The sequence below is a fragment of the Salmo salar genome, chromosome ssa27 (genome assembly GCF_905237065.1).
Source record: "Salmo salar chromosome ssa27, Ssal_v3.1, whole genome shotgun sequence".
Classification (NCBI taxonomy): domain Eukaryota; kingdom Metazoa; phylum Chordata; class Actinopteri; order Salmoniformes; family Salmonidae; genus Salmo; species Salmo salar.
In genome coordinates this window covers 4,608,728-4,627,539 of record NC_059468.1, presented here as the reverse complement: position 1 = coordinate 4,627,539, position 18,812 = coordinate 4,608,728, and the positions used below count along the sequence as shown (strand labels likewise).

The window sequence follows — 18,812 nt, the reverse complement described above, 5'->3', positions numbered from 1 at the left end:
ACGCTACCGTCCCACGTATCCATATTAAACAGGTCAACATTCACATCTGTGGGGCCAGATGGATTACCAGGACGTGTACTCAAAGCATGCGCTTACCAACTGGCAAGTGTCTTCACTGAGATTTTTAACCTCTCCCTGAACAAGTCTGTAATATCTACATGTTTCAAGCAGACCACCATAGTCCCTGTGCCCAAGGAAGCGAAAGTAACCTGCCTAAATGATTACCGCCCCGTAGCACTCACATCGGTAGCCATGAAGTGCTTTGAAAGGCTGGTCATGGCTCACATCAACACCATCATCCCGGAAACCCTAGACCCACTCCAATTCGTATACCGCCCCAACAGATCCACAGATGACGCAATCTCAAATCGCACTCCACACTGCCCTTTCCCACCTGGACAAAAGGAACACCTATGTGAGAATGCTGTTAATTAACTACAGCTCAGTGTTCAACACCATAGTTCACACAAAGCTCATCGCTAAGCTAAAGAACCTGGGACTAAACACCCCCCTCTGCAACTGGATCCTGGACTTCTTGACAGGCCGCCCCCAGGTGGTAACGGTAGGCAACAACACATCTGCCACACTGGTCCTCAACACTGGGGCCCCTCAGGGGTGCGTGCTTAGTCCCCTCCTTGACTCCCTGTTCACCCACAACTGCGTGGCCAAACACGACTCCAACACCATCATTAAGTTTGCTGATGACACAACAGTGGTAGGCCAGATCACCGACAACGATGAGACAGCCTATATGGAGGAGGTCAGAGAACTGGCAGTGTGGTGCCAGGACAACAACCTTTCCCTCAATGTGACCAAGACAAAGGAACTGATCGTGGACTACAGGAAAAAGCGGGCCGAACAGGCTCCCATTAACATCGATGGGGCTGTAGAGGAGTGGGTCGAGAGTTTCACATATCTTGGTGTCAACATCACCAACAAACTATCATGGTCCAAACACACCAAGATAGTCGTGAAGATGGCACGACAACACGTTTTCTCCCTCAGGAAACTGAAAAGATTTGACATGGGTCCCCAGATCCTCAAACAGTTCTACAGCTGCACCATCGAGAGCATCCTGACTGGTTGCATCACCGCCTGCTATGGCAACTGCTTGGGATCTGACCGTAAGGCGCTACAGAGGGTAGTGCGTATGGCCCAGTACGTCACTTGGGCCATGTTTCTTGCCATCCAGGACCTATACTAGGCGGTGTCAGAGGAAGGCCCAAAAAATTGTCAAAGACTCCAGTCACCCAAGTCATAGACTGTTGTCTCTGCTCCCGCACGGCAAGTGGTACCGGAGCGCCAAGTCTAGGTCCAAAAGGCTCCTTAACAGCTTCTACCCCCAAGCCATAAGACTGCTGAACAACTAATCAAATGGCACCTGGACTATTTACATTGACACCCCCCCCCCCATAGCAGGCGCTGATGCAACCAGTCAGGATGCTCTCGATGGTGCAGGGAGAGATGAGAGAGAGAGGTTTGGGTGAGAGAGAAGGGTAGGGGAGAAAGAGAGACAGGTTGAGGTGAGAGAGGGGGAGGGGGAGGGGAGAGGGAGAGATATGGAGATGGAGATGGAGAGAGGAGAGAAGAGTGGTTGGGGTGAGAGAGAAGGGTAGGGGAGAGAGAGAGAGACAGGTTGGGGAGGGGAGAGGGGGAGAGAGATGAGAGAGCGAGACAGGTTGGGGTGAGAGAGGGGGAGTGGAGAGAGAGAGATGAGGGTGCTGCTACTCACTGTTTAATATTACTTTACCAATATCTATATGTAAAACTTACCTCGACTAACCCCCACACATTGACTTGGTACAGTTACCCCCTGTATAAAGCCTCGTTATTGTTCTTTTATTGTGTTACTTAGTATTTCTTTTTTACTTTAGTTTATTTAGTAAATCTTTTCTTAAATCTTTCTTGAACTGCATTGTTGGTTAAGGTCTTGTAAGTAAGCATTTCACTGTATGGTAATACCTGGAGTACTCCACTCAGGAAGGTAAATACTTTCCATTATTCCTAAACTACATCATTTCTATTCAGAGCGGCATTGCCTTCTGCCTGGATAGCACCCAAGCATGTCCAAGGTGAAGGCAACTGTGAGTCACTAGGCAACCTTGAGGAGTTTTAAAGGGTATGCTACTCCTGAAAGTTCTCTGGATGTAAATGAAACAGGGAAAGTCATCAGTGTTTTCCCATTTGAATAGACTTTGGCAGTGCATGAATCACTCTCAGATCATTGGGTGAGGTCAAGAAGTTGTAGAAAGTTGGTGTGGATGTGTCTGTATAGTCTTAGACAACTCCCTTTCCTCCTCTAATTTCCTTTATGCTTAAAATGACAACCTGGTCTCAGAGCAGATGCAACCAGGTCTCAGAGCATTTTGCATTGTCCTGTGTTTAAATCCCGACACCCATTTAGTATGTATTAATTTGTGGGTGTCCATCACCTATTCCATATGATATGTTACGAATTACAATTTTTATTATATGTTACGAATTTGCAAAACATATGATATGTATTGAATTCTAGCTAGGTGGCTAACGTTAGCTCACTGGCTAACGTTAGCTAGGCTAGGGGGTTAGGATTAGGGGTTAGGGTTAAGGTTAAATTTAGGAGTTAGGTTAAAGGGTTAAGGTTAAAGATTGAAAGTTTCTTAAAAAACATTATTTGGGAACCACGGCCTTCAACGAAAACTCCACCCAAAAACTATATTTTGGCATTTGTTTTATTAGTCCATTGGTGACATAGTCCCAAAATGTTTTGCTTGTCAGCAATCAAGTTTTCAAGATATGTAACTTTCAAAATACAGAAATCATCCCGTTTGATGTATTTTCAAACAAATACCAAAATATAGTTTTTGGGTGGGAGTTTTCCTTTAACACTATAACTGCTAAAGCAGTCATTTTGACTGCTCATTAATTAATAAATTTTATTACTCTTCCATTTTTAAAAGGCATGCCCCCCTTCATCCTTGACTTTCCCGAATAAGTCTATATAACACACTGTCGTTGTTAGAATCATAATATCACAAACAGAACTGCCGTTATAACCAGTTTTATTTAAATGACTTTCCCCTTTACGCCTCCTTCTCCCGACAGTTCGGCCTGCTCCACTCATTATCCTGACATTGGAAGGTGCAGTGGCCAGTTGATAATCACCCCAATAATTTCCTCGAAACTGAACCTAAACTATTCTGAAACTATTTTCACACATATAACAACAGATGAAATAAATGAAGTAAAGTATGATGGGGCAGAAAGGGGGAGAATGGGTGAGTTGATGAGTGAGGGGAAGCGGATAATGCATAATTATGTAATCACCAATTGTGAATGAAGAACAGGGCGGGCAATTCTATTATATTGGTATATTCTAATTATTATCTCAAAATGGTACGTACCCTAGTAGAAAGAGGAGGAAGGGAAGCGCTACTAAGGTACACAATAGTAAATGTTGGTTAGACAGAAGGTGCTCTTTGGTAAAAGGGGTGAGTTGGTCATCAAAAAGAAAGGAGGACCAAGGCACTCTTCATATAATTGATTAAAATGCCTTTATTAGTATGGCATGTTCAATAGAAACAATGTTTTTAAAAATCCGACGCGTTTCGGCTACATGGCCTTCGTCAGGGAGTACAAAGAAATAATACAATGTTCTCTTTTTAACAGCTTTTCCAATCAACCCTAATTTGAAGAGGGAGTGTTTAAAATTGATTGGACACACCTAGTAAGCAATACTATACACACTTTAAAGTGAAATACTGTAGCTATGTTATCATAAAAATTTTACTCCAAGCTAGAAGTATGAGAACACTTAGAAAGGTCGTTCTAACCTTAAATATGTCTGGGAGAAGTGTCAAGAATAAGAAAGCAATATATTCCATAGTACACTAGAACACAGCAAAACATGAACAACAAGAGTCTAAACATAGCTGAGGGCAATTGAGCAAAATGATAGCAAATGGACCCATCACAACCCTCCAGGAAGGGTGAGAAATCCATATCTTCATTTAAACCCGGGTATTTAGTGGCCTGTAGTTTGTAAATTCAAAAACTTTCCCTTTGGTTTAACTGTTTAAGACGGTCCCCTTTTCTAATAGAGGCTGGGATATGATCAATACCCATAGCTTGTAGGGAGGCAGGGTTGACATGGTGTAAGGACTTGTAGTTCCTTGCCATGGGGTAGTCTTCATTGCCTACCCGTATGGCGTACTTGTGTTCTGCTAGGTGATCTTGAAGGCGTCTCTTTGTCTGTCCAATGTAGAACACCTTGCACTGTGGACATTCCAATCTATAGATGACATGAGTGGTTTTGCAGTTAATGAAATGCTTGACGTAATACTGCTTGATGTGCCCTATTTCAGTCCATCAAATCCAAGCAGTCTTATCAGTCTACTCTGGCCTACTTGTAATACACAGCGAGAGCATGCGTAATTAACAATGGCAAGAAAACCAAGAAGATTGGATGCACCTGCTGTGTTAGCACTGCTACAAGATCTGAATGAAAACGACTCAGATGGTGGGGAAGAAATTAATCATGACATCTTTGATTGTTATTATTCTGATTCTGAGCCTCAGCCGGAAGGCTCAGACGAGGCCTAAGCACAAAAAAGACAGAATGGTAAGCACGGAGCTGATGCCCGCGCCACCATCAAATGGTGAGACAGGAGAAAGGAAGGGACAGCACCATTTTGGAAAAAATATCCACATTGGGAAACAAGATGAGCGAATGTTGGAGAATGTGGTGATGAGGCTTGTGGAACCTTACGTTGGCAAGGGGGAAAATGCCACTGTGTGTCACGTGTGCTTCCTCCCCGGCCTCTAGGTTACCAGGCTGCTTGTTATGGTGCACACCTCGTCAGGTTTGCACGCATCAGCAGGGGTGACCAGTCCGCTCCTGATCCACGGGATCGTCCCTTTGGTTGGCGTACTGCAGCTGGAGCCGAACTCACCGGGGAGGGGGTACCGTCACTTATGCTCTCTCCGGTGCTCTAGGTCGCCATGCTCCTGCGTCTCAGCCGGACTGACATGTTTCCCGCGCCTCAGCAGAGGTGACCAGTCCGCTCCTGACCCCCGGGATCGTCATTTTGGTCAGCGTCCTGCGGCTGGGGCCGCACGTCGGGGAGGGGGTACTGTCACGTGCTCCCTCTCCGGCCTCTAGGTCACCAGGCTGCTCGTTATGGCGCACACCTGTCACCATTGTTACGCGCACCTGCGCGTCATTAGGCTCACCTGGACTCATCACTTCCCTGATCACCTTCCCTATATATGTCACTCCTTTTGGTTCCTTCCGCAGGCATCATTGTTTCTGTTTCATGTCTGTGCGTTGTTTGTGTTTCTTGTTTTGCATTATGTATTCATTTGTTTATTCAATTATTCACTTCCTGAACTTGCTTCCCGACTCCCAGAACACACGTTACACCGTGGACAATTTCTTCACGTCACTGTCATTGGCGAACACCATGAACAAAGCGAGACGGGAGCTCCCTCCCTCTGTGCAAAACAAGGCACCTGCACTAACGTTGTAGTCCACAACAATGCTGAAGAATGACAAGATAACACTCACACTATACCAATGCAAGGCAAGAAAGAACATTTCTGTCATAAACACCATGCATCCGACAGTTGCCATAGACAGGGACTCAATAAAGAGAAAACCAGATACTATTATGCACTACAATCAAACATATGCCAATATTACATAATACACATCGCCATATATAGATAAACTTATGCAATGCATTATGCTATTCTACATAACATATGTTGTTTTTCCTATGGGGAAATAATCCAAAACTGTGTTTGAATACGCATACTAACATACTGTATACTACAGGTATTCCCAAACTGGTGTACGCACAATGCCGTCGGGGGTGCGCCAAATATAAATGTGATTCACATTTTTTTTAAACATGAACATTTTTTTTCCTTTACATTTTCAAACAGTACATTTACATTTTCCAACGGGGCTATACATTTGGGTGAGGTTTTTTTCTTGCCTGAGTCACTACCAAAAATAAAATGAAACCATCTAGTGTTCAGTGAAATAACAACACAATGTCAAATACAGGTAGCCTAGTCAAATAATTAACATCCAATCACATTAACCATTACTCTCTCCTGGGAATTCCACTAATGGTCCGTATGTAGCGAAACGTAGCTGCTGCTCATGTTGGTATCTGTACTGATGGCGCAAAAGCCATGACAGGGAGACATGGTGGAGTGGTAACAGGCGTGCAAGCAGTTGCTCCCGACGCCACTTGGGTACACTGCGGCATCCACCGAGAGGCTCTTGCTGGGAATGCCTGACAGCTTGAACAACGTTTTGGACTGTACAGTGAAAATGGTTAACTTTGTTAAAGCAAGGCCCCTGAACTCTCGTGTATTTTCTGCACTATGCAATTATATGGGCAGCGACCATGTAACGCTTTACAACATACAGAAGTGCGCTGGCTATCAAGGGGCAAAGTATTAAGATGTTTTTTTAAATTGAGAGACGAGCTTAAAGTTTTCTTTACTGACCATAATTTTCACTTGTCTGACCACTTGCATGACGACGAGTTTCTCGCACGACTGCACTATCTGGATGATGTTTTTTCTCGCCTGAATGATCTGAATCTAGGACTCTCAGCAACTATATTCAATATGCGGGACAAAATTGGAGTTGGAGCTCTTCTCTGTCTGCATTAACAAGGACAACACACACGTCTTTCCATCATTGTATGATTTTTTTTGTGTGCAAATGAACTCAAGTTTACAATTTGTGCCCCGGTCCTATAAGAGCTCTTTGTCACTTCACACGAGCCGGGTTGTGACAAAAACTCACTGACCCGCTGACCCTGGTGCTACGCAGCTGAAGGTTGAATGTTTGAAGGGGTACGGGACTATAAAAAGTTTGGAACCACTGGTATACTACATACTTAATGAGTATATACTACATTCTATTGGTTCATTTTAGTATACTGTAAATGAACGGTATCCTTTCAGCTGAGCGTTCTAGCTCCTCGCCCGTCTACTGGAAGTTTATGTTGTTGCTAGCTAGTTAGCACAACAAATTACTAGACATTATTACGATTTAGGGTGTTCTTAAATTCACTCTAGAGTGCCAGGGTGCGCACGTAAATTCAAAGCGTTGTCAGATTGTCCATTTGTAAATTCAGAGCATTTCGCTCTCGGAGCGCATACTGGATGCTCGGGCCGAGGAGTAGGGTTGATTAGAGCGTTCTGACCTTACAATGGCAGTCAAGCACACAAGCTAACGTTGGCTAGCTTGCTAGCTACTTCCAGACACAATTGAGAGAACACCTCACTCTGACCATTTTACTTGACCTAGCAGAGCTGGTTAGGCAGTTTTCATGTTATCCAGAGCGTTGGTGACTGTAACTGTGCTGCTGGCAACAATTTAATTACACTTTTTTGCAGACATTTACTGACACCGGCCATATTCAACCGGTGTTGAGCACTCGTAAATTCATCAGTTATTCTGCTCTCTGGCACACTCAGACAAGAGTGCTCTGAAATCGGAGTAGAGAACCAGAGTGAATTTACGAAAGCACCCGAATGCACAATGACCATACCATTTAGCTAAGCGAAGAATGATGGGAATAATCAAGTCAATAAACATTGGGTAGTTAGTTAGATAGCATATACTTAATATACTGGCATGTTTGATGTATTAGTAGCCAACTAACATTAATGTTAGGTAGCCAGCTAACAGCCAGCTAACATACTGCTGTAATGATATGTTATGTCGTTCGCAATGACAGCGTAGCTAACAAATTGTCAGCCAACATAACGTGTAAGGTAACTTATTTGAAAAGTCATTACTTTTTTTTACATTGCTTAAAATGTTCTTAACATTTGTCCTAATTAGTTAAAGCAATGAATTTGTATCCGCTCTCATTGTACTGCAGCTGCATATTTTCCGCCATTTTCTTCAAATCTGAAAACAATGTGAAACCACGCCCATTTCCTGAAGAATTGCATTATGAGCCCTAAAAGTACAGAAATAGTGTCCACTGCTAGTATATTTTGTATTTTGGAGAATGTAGTACGGACATCCAGGAACTTTTGGCATACTAACTATATCCATACTATGACCAATAAGCATACTATATAGTCAATTTACATCACAAATAGTAAAGTTAGTGCGGTTAGTATGAGTATTCGAGCACAGCTCTAATGTTTTCTACTCTATTCTGTTTCATAGGTAGGTGTGGCTGTTTTAGATCAGATGGCATGGCTGTACTCTTTGAAAAAAAATGTCTCTGCCACTGGCTTGTTGCTGTGTTCTACAACATGCTTGACTTGGCTGCTATCAACGCACACATGTTGTTCAAGCAGTCCATAAACAACACCATTCCCAGGAAAGACTTCATCATGAGTCTAGCATTAAGGCTATGAAAGAAAAGTGAGAAAGAGAGTATCCATGACTTTGCATACGGTTACCACTCCCTGTGCAGAAGGTGGAAACCTGGAATTGAGGAGGAAGAGGTCATTAAGTTGAGCTTGAAGAACAGCAACCCTATACTAGCCAGTCAACTCCGAGAAAGAGTCACCACTGTCGATGGACTGGTTTGACTGGGACAGCAGTTCGAGAAGGACAGAGAATGCCAACAGCAATATGAACAGAGAAAGAAAGGCACCCAAACAGTTACCCAAACCAGACCATCACCAACAGCCAGAGTCTCCAGCCATGACCCCTCCCATGTTCTGTTGGAGATGTAGCCAAAAGGGACATTCTTCAGCTACATCTCCATGTCAGTATCAAATAAACCCTTCCAGAAACCACAAATCACAACAGGCCAACACACCTAACTCCCTTCGCAGGAACGACCATCCTACTCTGGGTGCTTTGACCAGAGCTGAAACCCCAAGAGTCACTGCCTCCGCCCCCCCCCGTCGACATCCTCTTCCTTTCAGTTAATACCGCACCAACTGGTGTTACCCCTGTCCATAGTCCCGTGGACAGGAAGAGCCATCTTGGAAACCGGGTCATCCTACACACTGCTCATTGAGAAACTGTGGAAGGAGGTTAAAGGTCCACAATACAACTTGAAGACGTGGACAGAAGGTCCACTCTATCTGGCTGATGGTGAGGCTAAACGGCCACTTGGATGGTGTGAGGTGGAGTTCCGCCTGTGTAACCGCTCCTAAATGATTCCTTCAGTTATTCTACATACCAAGAACCTTGCTTTTCCTGCCGTGTTGGGAATTGATTTCATGTACTTCAGTGGTGTCCAGATTGATATCACACACAATTGCTACTGGTATCCACACAATCAGAGCAAGAAGCATTTCTTCCAATCAGAAGCTACGAAGTTACATTGCTCCAGTACTAACCGTTGGTAAACCTTTTGATGATCTCCTTTTACAGGCTGTGAGAAGAGCTCAGCTGGAACAGCCAGAAGGGTTAAGGCTGTTGGAACAGCTGCAGAATAACTCTGATGTATGTACTTCAAAGCTGGGACGCACTCGGCTCCTGAAGCACAAGATATTCCTTACACAGGAAATGCCGATCAAGCAGAAGCCATATCGTTTGTCCCCAGCGAAGCTAATCATCCAAAAGGGACTCATTAATGATATGTTGACACAAGATATAATTGAACGTTCCTCCTCTCCCTGCGCTGCTCCTGTTTTCCTCATCCAAAAAAAGACCGGTGGTCTTAGATTTTGTGTGGACTATAGGAATGCCTTTTAGATTAAAGAATGCACCTGCTACTTTCCAAAGACTCATGGAGATTGCGTTAGGTGAGCTCAAAGGGAAGATCTGTTTCATCTACCTGGGCGATATAATTATCTACTCCCAGACCAGAGAACAACACTTTCTAGATCTTCAAGCAGTGTTGGACAAGCTAAGAGAAGCTGGTCTGACATTGAACATGAAGAAGAGAAACTTCTGCCAAGTCTCCTTGAAGTGCCTTGGCCATATTGTGTCTTTTGATGGCTTTCATGTGGATCCGGCTGTACAAGACTTCCCTGTGCCAACCACACTCAAGGCCCTTCAACAGTTCCTTGGGATGGCTGGATGGTACCATCAGTTTGTGTCGAACTTCTCCCAGGTGGAAGAACCACTCAACGCGTTGAAGCGAAAAGGAGCGGAATTCCGATGGACGGCAGAGTGCCAGACCTCCTTTGAAACCCTGAAACGACACCTTGTCACACCTCCCATTTTGGGTCATCCCAACTTTGGCTGCCTTTTTGTTGTTTACACTGATGCAAGTGATGTTGGACTTGGTGCTGTCCTAGTCTAACAGATAGGACTTGGCATTGAAGAAGTGCTAGCGTTCGCCAGTCGGACATTGAATGGAGGAGAATGGAACTACTCCACAACCGAGCAAGAGTGCTTTGCAGTTGTCTGGGCTTTGGAAAAGTGGAGGCACTACCTGGAGGGAAGACACTTCACTGTGTTCACTGATCATTCCTCCCTTGTGTGGGTGTTCAAGACCAACAAACCAAGTACCAGACTCATCAGATGGGCTCTATGGTTGCAAGAGTTCACGTTTGCAGTAGAATACAGGAAAGGAAAATACAACACTGTTCCAGATGCCTTATACAGAGCTCCTGCTGGTGGTAATGGTGGCCATCATCTTACATGTGCTACTGTCCTGTCTAGCAGTCGAAACTCACCCAAAACTGACTTTCCCATCTCTGATGAGGCCATATGGAATGCCCGAAAGGATGATCCAGAAGTACAGGCTTTGCACCAGACTATCCTGGAAGATGGAGAAAAGATGGTCAATCCTACCACCAAGCTGACCATCATTGAAGACAAAGTCTACCGAGTTGTACAACTACCTCACAGAACACTCTACCAAATGTACATACCTGAACCTCTACGCCTTCAACTGCTGCAACATTTCCATGAAGACCTATTAGCTGGTCATTTTGGCAGGTTCAAAACCTACAAGTGGTTGCAAGCATTACTGTACTGGCCACATCTGAGCATGGATGTGAACTTGCATCCGAAACTGTCAGGTTTGTCAAATGTACAAACCAGAAGGTAGAAAGCCTGCTGGCAAATTGCAGCAAACGGTGGTTTCCTGACCTTGGGAAATGTTAGGAGTGGATTTGATGGGTCCATTTCCTAGAAGCTCCAATCAGAATGTGTACGTGCTTGTTTTTGTTGATTACTACTCAGTGGGTGGAGCTCTTTGCCCAGCGTCAGGCCACAGCGAGGACCGTCTCTAACATCCTCACGAAAGAGATCCTGACTCGCTGGGGATTGCCTGATTACATCCGGTCTGACCGAGGTTCCCAATTCGTCTCTGATCTCTTTGAGGAGACCTGCCAAAGATGGAACCTGAGACAGAAGATGACCACAGCCTATCACCCACAGACCAACCTCAGTGAGAGTTAATCGAACCTTGAAGACAAAGGTTGCTTCCTATGTAGGGACCCAGCACAAACACTGGGGCAAGCACCTTCACGAGTTTCGATTTGCCCTGAATTCTGCTGTGCAAGAGTCCACTGGAGTCACACCTGCAAAGCTGAACCTGAGTCGTCCCATCCGAGGACGACTAGCTAACTAACAGTAAGCTTTAACTTGCAATAAAAACATCTTTCTGAACAAAATTAGAAACATATCTGAAAATGTAGCTAGACTCTTCCCCGTATCCATAGATAAACGCTTCACGGCAGACTGGAACCATTTAACTCCGTTTTGTTTGTAGCTACATCTTGTTCGACCAGCATTGTGTCAAGTCACTCCGGTTCACACTGACCGTGGTGTGTGCAGAAAGTAGCCCATCACTTTTTCCAACTAATCTGTCGATAGCGCCTGCTAAATTCAGGGCATCAATGTTGTTGAGAAAAGTAGAAAATCTTTTGTAGTTCTCAATGGCTAACATTATATCTTTAAAAAACAGCACGGTAGAAAGGACTGTCAACACATACTGAACAGCTCACGTTATAGACAGAAGCATGCTACATGGCAGACCAATCCAAACTCATCTCTCGACATGTCCAGCTCATCCATTATCTCAGACAATCATGGCTAGTGGGAAGGTTCCTGCCCTTTTCCATGGCTAAACCAACTAGGCTCGTAATTTACCAATTTTATTTTGTATTTATGGATGAATACGAGTTTGTTATTAAGGCACATGAAAGTTTGCATTTTGATAAAAAATAAATGTTTATGTTCAAATGCCGCTCCTGTGAAGTAGTGATGTGCGACATATGCGTAGTTTCCTGAAACTAGTCACATATATGAAATGTATTAATTACACTGTTAGAAAGTTGCAGTCAAAATGACTGCTCGTTAGCTTGAAGGAGTGTCCCTCGAGGCCCCAGCGGTTCTAGTGTTAATAACCATCTGTCTTATGTAACCATACCTAACCGCATACTAATTTGAGTATCACAGATTTACGTTTACTATTTTTCGTTTAGTCTATGAGACCAGGCTGGGCAAAGACAGGGCAAATGATTGGATACCGTAGGCACAGTCTGTAGCGGTCCTTTGATATGGGAAAGGAGTGTACATTTTATTACCTGTGCTGTATTAATCAGAGGTAACAGTGGGAGCGGAAAAGGTGTTATTATTATATTCTATTAAAAACTAGAGAGAAGCCTGACCTCAACAATGACACGCCCACTGATCGTTTGCTGAGGGAATTACTGCACCACAACTTTCTGTTGGTTATATCTGCGCTGTTTTAAATTGCCACTGGTTTGTATTTTCTTTAATCTTCCCATTGATTACATTTAAGGTCCCATAACTTTGACTCTTTAAAATTATTTAAAAGACAGTACTCAAATGAATAAACACTTCCCTAAACAGTCGCAAGACATTCATGAAAAAGCATTTTTGTTGTTTTCTTCATACTGTATCATTACAGGTGCATGATGCCATGACGTTAGTTTGTAGCGAAATTACATGATGGATGTTATTGATGCTACTACATGATCAAAGTCATCCTCCAGAAACGCAAATGATAACTTGTCAACAATATGGTAGAAGTCATAACAGTTTCGATGACACAAGCCCACATTATAGCTTACTAAACCACATCGATGATGCGGCAAGATAGCCCCAGGATGATATGAGTCATTCGGTAAAACAGTGGATGTTTTTATACTCACGTTAACAACCTTGACTGCACTGGTCCAACCGCGGTATCGCTCCACGACTTGCTATACAGCAATAAATGACGCTACCAGGTTGAATTGGGAATGTCCTCCGGCCCGTTTCACTGAAAAATTAAACTGCCATCGAAAGGCAGCCCCTTGGTCTGTATCCCGCGTTGGGCTGTTTAAATAGATGGTCCCTCGAGAGACAGACAGGTTCGGGGAAGCTAACCGAGGCTGCCACACACCACTCGCCAAGTAATGGTTGAATCAAGCAGTGTAAAATATCTAGTTTGAAGTTGTATTAGTCGTACGTACGAGATACACATGACATGGTATAGCCTGCCTTGCACCGTCGAACAAAATGCTTATTTGCAGGTTCCTTCTCAATCTCACTGATAGATTCACAGAGGCGCATGGGCAAAGTTATGAGATCAGACTGTATAGATACTTCTAGAAGCACTATGGAATCCAATAACTAGTTGACGGGATGATGAATATGATTAGGGAAAAAATGCAAACGACGCAAAATATGCCACTTTACGGCACAGGACACTAAACGCAGTCTGCCCTGGTCATCATCAACTGGTCTTCTCAGTGGGAATAACAGTGTAAAGTCATAAATTACTTCCCAAACGGCACCCTGTTCCCTTCATAGTGTTGAGCTCTGGTCAAAAGTAATTTTTTTAAAACATTTATTTCACCCTTATTTTACCAGGTAAATTGACTGAGAACACGTTCTCATTTACAGCAACGACCTGGGGAATAGTTACAGGGGTGAACAATAAACCAATTGGATGCTGGTATAAAAGCCAAATTGGGAATTTGCACTGGGTTTAACACCCCTACTAGAGTAAAAGTGCCATGGGATCTTTAGTGACCACAGATAGTCAGGACACCTGGAAGACTGCACTCCCCCAATCACTGCCCAGAGGAAAGAGTGCCTCCTACTGGCCCTCCAACACCACTTCCAGTCTCCTATTCAGGGACCAACCAGGACCATCCCTACTTATCTTCAGAGACAAACCAATAGTGGGAGGCAGTGTGGTATGCTGCTGGCTAAATGTAGTGCACTCAGTGGCAACCTGTCGTTCAGGGCAGGCCAGAGCCCCACCTGTTTTGAGTCCCACATTTTTGGCAAAAAATAAAATAAAAAAAATAAACTGCAAAACAGGGGGCTTGCCTGTTTTGCATGTTATTTTGGCATTAATATGTGTCACATATCAGTTTGCAAGCAATGTAAAAAATATATATATATATCATTGAGATAATAAATGGTCTCTTTTTTGATTTCTTGAGTAAGGCAGCTCCAAAATGCAGGCTAGCTCAGTGCTTTCTGTGGTGGTTGGGGAAGCCAGCAGAAAATACGGAGCGTTGCGGCGTGATTGGCTCAGTGTTCTGTCACTCATGGGGACACTACGTCACCATCGAGTCTAAGGGTAGAGCTCTAAAATTCTAGCCCCTTGGGTGCTGTCATAGAATTACATTAGAAGTGCCCATCCAAGAAGGCTCAAGGTCATTGGACACAGATAAAATTACGTCAAATCACGTTATATCTACAGTAGCTTTGATTGGACTGTCAACATCTTACTTTCAAAATCTTAGCCAGCAGTCATCATGAATGAAGTCCACGATCTACTGGCAAATCCTTTTAAATCCTTGTCATATGAAGATAAATAATGAAGAGAAATTAGAGATAAACGTATCAGTGCTCATCGGCCATTGGACACAACAAGTTGGATATTGTAAATTCAACAATGAGTGTTTTGGAAGGAATCAGTGGCTAACTGCAAGCATTGCAAAGCAATTATTAGCCTGCTATTCAGCGGAGTGACTGTGTGGTACCAAATCTAAGAATAAGGGTCTATTTTCCTAGTTTAAAATGATAAGCATTCAACATTGGCCATGCTGTCAATGAAGCGTGATTTGTGCCACACTCAAAACAACTGTTAACTCAGAACTATAAAATCTGACTTTAGTGAGTTCAAGACAACTGGGAATTCGGGAAAAATGAGCTAGGACTGGGAAAATACGTTTTGAACCTTCATCCAACTCAGAATTGTAAATCAGGAACTCAGGCCTCTTTCTAGAGCTACAACCTGAAGATCACTGACATCATCATGATTACACATTTTTTTTAAAGTTCCAAGTTGTCTTGAAAGCACCATAAATCCAGAGAATGCCAGACTTTGATGACAAAGTTTCCCCACGAAGGGCGACCTTCCTGTTCAAGTGAGCACTGCACAACAAGGTGAATCCAAAAATGTCTTGTATGCTGCTGCATGAATTATGTAATATGCCAGGGAGATATGTATACTGTAGGTAAGTAAGTTATACTAAGTGTATGTTGTGTAGTAAGCAGTTAGTAGCCCATGTGCCTCACCCTAATAATTTGGTATATTTTTACCTTTTAGTTTCACCTACTGTTCTGACTTGGTGGTGCACATGTAGCCTATAACCTGTTTTTGAGAAATGTAATCATTGAATATTGTAAGAGCTTTCACTGCCTGCTTATATACCCCCTTTATTTATCCTATGGTTCTGAATTGGTGTACAGGGAGAACACTGTAAGAATGGTCCATGTTCTGAATTCCGTCGCTGCACATTTCAAAAGTGCTGAACAAATAGTTATGTTGACTACATCCATCCTAGCTCACTCACTAACGTCTTAATCGAAATTATGGATGTCCTCTTATCCACTTGTTGTCTCCTTATGCCATAGTTTGTACATCTCAATTATCAGTAGAAACCACATTTGTTGGGGCTAGGGGGCAGTATTTGCACGGCCAGAAACGAGAATATGCATATAATTAGTAGATTTGGATAGAAAACTGTTTGAATGGTGTCTGTGAGTATAACAGAACTCTTATGGCAGGCCAAAACCTGAGAAGATTCCACACAGGAAGTGCCCTGTCTGACAATTTGTTGTCCTTCTGTTGCACCTCTATCAAAAATACAGCATCTGTGCTGTAACTTGACATTTTGTAAAGCTTCCATTGGCTCTCTAAAGCCGCCAGAAAGTGGAATGGGGTGTCTGCTGTCTCTGGGCAAAGAACAGCAGCAGAGTTTGTGAGTGGTCAGCCTGGGTACAGTGAGACTGAGATGTGCGTTCACGAGACTACTCCATTTTTTTCTTTCAGCCTTTGAATGAACACAACGTTGCCCGGTTGGAATATTATTGCTATATTACGAGAAAAATCGAATAAAATTGATTTTAAACAGCGTTTGACATGCTTCTAAGTACGGTAATGGAATGTTTTGAAATTTTTTGTCACGAAATGTGCTCGCGTGTCAGTGACCTGAACGCACGAACAAAACGGAGCTATTTGAATATAACTAGGGATTATTTGGAACCAAAACAACATTTGTTGTTGAAGTAGAAGTCCTGGGAGTGCATTCTGACGAAGAACAGGTAATCCAAGGTAATCCAATTTTTCTAATAGTAATTCTGAGTTTAGTGAGCCCCAAACTTGGTGGGTGTCAAAATAGCTAGCCGTGATGGCCGAGCTATGTACTCAGAATATTGCAAAATGTGCTTTCGCCGAAAAGCTATTTTAAAATCTGACACCGCGATTGCATAAAGGAGTTCTGTATTTATAATTCTTAAAATAATTGTTATGTATTTTGTCAACGTTTATCATGAGTAATTTAGTAAATTCACCGGAAGTTTTCGGTGGGTATGCTAGTTCTGAACATCACATGCTAATGTAAAAAGCTGGTTTTTAAAATAAGTATGAACTTGATTGAACAAAACATGCATGTATTGTATAACATAATGTCCTAGGAGTGTCATCTGATGAAGATCATCAAAGGTTAGTGCTGCATTTAGCTGTGGTTTTGGTTTTTGTGACATATATGCTTGCTTTGAAAATGGCTGTGTGATTATTTTTGGCAGGGTACTCTCCTGACACAATCTAATGTTTTGCTTGCGCTGTAAAGCCTTTTTGAAATCGGACAATGTGGTTAGATTAACGAGAGTTTGTCTTTAAAATGGTGTAAAATAGTCATATGTTTGAGAAATTGAAGTTATAGCATTTTTGAGGTATTTGTATTTCGTGCCACGCGATTCCACTGGCTGTTGACTAGGGTGGGACGCAAGCGTCCCACCTAGCCCATAGAAGTTAAGCAAGTCAGCCATATCAGCTATGTTTTAAAAAAAACATATCTCAGCTAACTGGTCACCATAGCAGCACCCACCTGTAGCACACGCTCCAGCAGGTATATCTCTCTGGTCACCCCCAAAGCCAATTCCTCCTTTGGCCGTCTCTCCTTCCAGTTCTCTGTTGCCAATGACTGGAACAAACTACAAAAATCTCTGAAACTGGAAACACTTATCTCCCTCACTAGCTTTAAGCACCAGCTGTCAGAGCAGCTCTCAGATCACTGCACCTGTACATAGCCCATCTATAATTTAGCCCAAACAACTACCCCTTCCCCTACTGTATTTATTTTGCTCCTTTGCACCCCATTATTTCTATTTCTACTTTGCACTTTCTTCCACTACAAATCTACCATTCCAGTGTTGTCACGTTCATCATAAGGAGTGGACCAAAATGCAGTGGGTATATTTATCATCTTCTTCTTTATTGAAGGAAGACACTTAAACAAAACAAACAACGAAAACAATCCCGTAAGGTGCACAGACTATACAGGAAACAACCACCCACAAACACAAGTGAAAACAAACCCAACTAAATATGGCCTCCAATTAGAGACAACAACCACCAGCTGCCTCTAATTGGAGGTCATTGACAAAACTAACATAGAAATAGAAAAGCTAGATAAACACCTAGAAATAGATAACATAGAACATAAACCAAAAACCCCGAATCACACAAAACAAACACCCCCTGCCACGCCGTGACCAAACTACAATAACAAATAACCCCTTTTACTGGTCAGGACGTGATAGCAACCCCCCCCCCCCCCCCCTCCCAAAGGTGCAGACCCCGAATGCACCTCAAAACAAAAACCCCACAAAAAATAACCCCAAACATAAAGGGAGGGAAGGGAGGGTGGCCACGGCTCCAGTGCTACCCCCCCCAATCCTCCAACTACGGAGGTGGCTCTGGCTCCGGCCTCAGTCCCCATTCTAACCTGCCCACCCCCGCTGAAGGCTCAGGACTGTAGACCACTACTGAAGGATCTGGGCTGAGGTGCGTCGCTGGCCACCATGGCCTTTTTTGTCTTTGCCTCCCTTATCTCACCTCATTTGCTCACATTGTATATAGACTTATTCTTCTACTGTATTATTGACTGTATGTTTGTTTTACTCCATGTGTAACTCTGTGTTGTTGTATGTGTCGAACTGCTTTGATTTATCTTGGCCAGGTCGCAATTGTAAATGAGAACCTGTTCTCAACTTGCCTACCTGGTTAAATAAAGGTGAAATAAATAATCATTTGGAATTATCTTAGTGCATTACTGATATTGCTATAGGTCTATATTGTAAAAAAAGGTAAAGTGCCTTCAATAATTACATTTCAAACCATTGAAGCCCTAGACATCTTGTCAGATGTTAATCTCCCTAGCCAGCGAAACCTAGTCTGGCTAACTCAAAGTCCTCCTGACTTCAGTCTGGAAAGGCTATTTTGATGTTGCCGGAAGGATGCGTCGATTATGAAGAGGATCTGCTGTTTTTATTGATTGGTTCTCCTCTGTGACTTTGTCACTGAAACCAGCGTGGACAGCCCCCCGAGGGTCACCCCCTTCCAATACAACTGTTGGATTTTCAAATCCAAACAACGCAAGTTCTCAACCCCTCAGGA

At 43.2% G+C, this 18,812-nt stretch overlaps 1 protein-coding gene across 7 annotated transcripts in view; it reads right to left on the bottom strand.

Moving 5' to 3' along the window:
• Nucleotides 1–13,441, bottom strand: part of pleca (plectin a) — a 214,106-nt gene extending 200,665 nt beyond the window's left edge. For 3 of the 7 annotated variants that reach the window (XM_014177006.2, XM_014177008.2, XM_014177005.2), the window contains exon 1: nucleotides 13,060–13,440. The gene's annotated coding sequence lies outside the window, so the exon portion shown is untranslated. Of the gene's footprint in view, nucleotides 1–10,608; nucleotides 10,673–13,059 lie in introns of those variants that run through there. The other 4 variants (XM_014177009.2, XM_014177012.2, XM_014177003.2 and 1 more) reach the window with 3 other exon arrangements.
• Nucleotides 13,442–18,812: the final 5,371 nt, after the last annotated feature.